The sequence below is a fragment of the Ambystoma mexicanum genome, chromosome 1p (assembly GCF_040938575.1).
Source record: "Ambystoma mexicanum isolate Mex_15411 chromosome 1p, UKY_AmexF1_1, whole genome shotgun sequence".
Lineage (NCBI taxonomy): Eukaryota > Metazoa > Chordata > Amphibia > Caudata > Ambystomatidae > Ambystoma > Ambystoma mexicanum.
Window position 1 is genome coordinate 77,710,459 of NC_090921.1, and position 3,128 is coordinate 77,713,586.

The 3,128-nt window shown below is 45.0% G+C and overlaps 1 long non-coding RNA gene across 1 annotated transcript; it reads right to left on the minus strand.

Moving 5' to 3' along the window:
• Nucleotides 1-1,961: 1,961 nt before the first annotated feature.
• On the minus strand, nucleotides 1,962-2,586 carry LOC138566267 (uncharacterized). Its single transcript, XR_011301883.1, has 2 exons — nucleotides 2,503-2,586; nucleotides 1,962-2,151 (listed from the first exon to the last, which is right to left on the minus strand). It is a non-coding gene; the product is annotated as an uncharacterized lncRNA (long non-coding RNA).
• Between the last annotated feature and the right edge of the window lie 542 nt (nucleotides 2,587-3,128).

A 3,128-nucleotide genomic window follows, 5' to 3' on the forward strand; every position in this document is an offset into this window, starting at 1 on the left:
TAGGTCTGAGCCAGAGTCAGTGGTACAGGACCAAGAGCTTAGGAGCACAAAAATGTTCTTGTAGCTGCAGTCAAGTCTTTAGTAGAAAAATATTGAAGAGGTAGATGCGAGGCGAAAGACAATGTTAAAAGAGAGGGCGGCCCACCCAGCAAGTAGCCAAAAGGATTTAAAACACCTTATGGGCTACCCCGGAGAAAAGGAGTCCTTGCGGAAGAATGTACCTTAAACGTGAAGAAGTGGCTCCTGCGGTGGCGGTTGTTCCTGATAGTTCCTGCAGTTCGAGGGGTCAAGCAGAGGACGAGAGGCTCTCGACGTGGAGGAAGGTTTGAGTCACTGCACTACCCAGGGATGAAACCAGCCGCGGTGCTGCCAAACGAAGTTTAAAAGGTACGCTCCTTTTAATCGCAGTCCGGGTCGATAGCTGCCTGGCTATCCGGTCTCCCAGTGATGCGCACTGTCGATTCGACCAAGGCAGGTCCGAGGATGCGATGGGTGAACTGGTTATGCCCACCAGCTCAAGGGAAGAAGACTCTTTCGCTGAAGATCTCCTCTCGTTGTGTGGAAGAAAAGTGGGGAGACAATCCGGCAGGGCTTCACCAGTGCTGTAGATGCTGAAGATGTCTGTGGCTTCTCTCCCCTTCGGTTCCGTAGTTCCAGTGGCGACGTCTTGCTCTTCCAGTCCTCAGGACCCTGCTTTTATGCAGAAAGAGACCCATTCACACAGCCTAGCTGTCACTCACACAGTGGAGTGGTTTTCTTGGCGGTAAACCCTCCAGCCTATCAGGTTAGAGTGCGACCTGAGTTGCTGCGGCAACTCTGTCCAGGGGTTCTACTCCCCCTCCCAAACAACAGACCCACCCCAGACTCAGAGGTGCCGAAAGGAGGGCTTCTTGGCAGAAGCCCGCCAAAATAGTGAACCAAGGATCCCCGACCTGGGTTAGGAGTTTAGAGTAAGACACGAGAAAGAATTTATATCAAAGTTCTAGCAAATAAACCGAACCGGAGTAAGGTTAATAATAAAATAAACCAGCGGTATGTTAGAGGCTGTCAGTAAAAGTGGTAGCCTCGAACAATGGGAAAATCCCATAGGGAAATATTCGCGGTCGAATATTTACGGTAGTAACCACTGCCACCAGCCAGAAACTTTGCAGAGGGGGACTTTAAGGTACCCTCTCAAAAATGAACATAGGGGAAAAACTATTAACCCCTTCCAGTACTTCCATATTAAGATGGTTTGTACTGGTTAAGTTCATAAGATTTGACTAGTAAAGTCAATGGGGACTTTACATGCCCTGGGAGACAGTAGTCAGTCCCAGGATAAGGAGTCTATGTTTGGGGGTCGCTACAACACCCCGGTGTCACTGCACTAAGGGTGCTGTGTAACACATGTGAATAAAGATGGTTCCTATGGGTGCGAGAAAAGATCCCATAGGCATTAAACACAAAAATAGCCTAGAACACACATAGCAAAAATGTCTAAGAGTGAGTAAAAAGGGTCTCACTCTTAGCAGGAAAAAATGAAACAAACCTTTCAAATCCAGCAAAGCTGCTGGGGGACTCTATAGGTAAGAGAAATTAGCCATAGAATGAGAATTCTCTCTAACAGAAGGTATTTTCTGCGGGGAGCATGGCATTGAAATCGGCCAACTCCACTTGTGCCTTAGCAAGGTTCTCAGTAAAAGGTTGAGTACAGGTGCACACCTCAGGTTCATTAAGAACTGTTGAACATTTCAGAAATTAAATTCATTACATTTTAGGTGCGGGGGAGGAACTGTGGTCATGGCACAAAACCCCTACACTGAAAAAAAAGAGAAGAAAGAAGATTCAACCTAGGAATCCTCCCGTCCCCTGCACACTTTCAAATGTTTGGAACAAGTCCAATACTGAAGTTTTAAAATCCTGGATGAATTGAAAACAAATAATTATAAACAACCTATGTAAAGGAATATCAATAGGCAAGATTAAATACAAAAAGGTATTTATATCACAGGCAATGTGATTCAAATTTTCACGAAAAATTATTTACAAAGTAGAGAAGCACAAGTAGTATCGATAGATCCCAACAATTTACAAAAAGAGAGTGAAGTCCAGTTCAATTGGCGACGTGTTTGGAGGATTCATTCCCCTTCTTCATATGGCCAGAATTGGATACTTAATGTGAAAAGAAAAAATGTTGTTCAGATGCTTGTTTGATGGTTACAAACTGTATTATATGTACAGTAGATTCTTCATTCAAATTAGAGAACTGGTATTCACCAACAATTAATCATGCTAAAGGGTGCAATGTCATCTATTCATACAAATATACATTTTAATTTATCCAAAGATACAACGTTCCTAGATGCATGAGGTAACAAAGGTCACCACCACTATGTCGGTCTGGTAACAGGGAAATCCCATAAATACTGTCGGAATCATGGGAAAAAGTATAAATAAAGAAAGTAGGTATGACATCAACTACAAATGTAGAGGAGGAGACCAATGGAGAGAAAAAATAGTTACCAGTTAGGAAGAGATCACAAGGTGCAAAAAAGTCACAGAGGGAGCAGTCCTCAGTGTGTGCCAGCATGTGCACACGAAATCTAGAAAAGGAAACATAGATTCAGAGCCGGGGAAAGTCTATCAAATACAGTGACGTCGCCTTTGAGAGACATCGACCTGATGTCATCGATGCAGGACGCCCTCTGCTGAAAAGGTTTCCGAAGTGCACAGCTGTGAACATTACATGTCAAAGATGTGTAATACGTTGGAGGAACATCCAGTCGAAAGAACGTTACCAGTTGGTAAGTAACTTGTTCTACTCCAGTTCAGGCGCACTCACTTTACTCGAGACCTGGGAATGTCAAGTGAACAAAATTTGGTGTGAGAGTGCCATGAACACAGAGCTAGCGACGTACCAAGTTTCGAGTGTCTCCTCGAAACGGTGGCGGTATCAGGGCAAAGGTCCTGCATAAGCCGGTCAGCCCACTGATTGGCCCAGGGTCAGTTCCGAGAAGGCTTATTTGCAGGTTTTGATGAAGGTGCCGAGAATAGTTGCCCCACTTTTCCAATGGGTCAAAGCGTCTTCGCAGACCTTCTAGGATGACCAGATGCAGAGGGGTCCAGCGGGACAACAGCGGGCTCAGGGT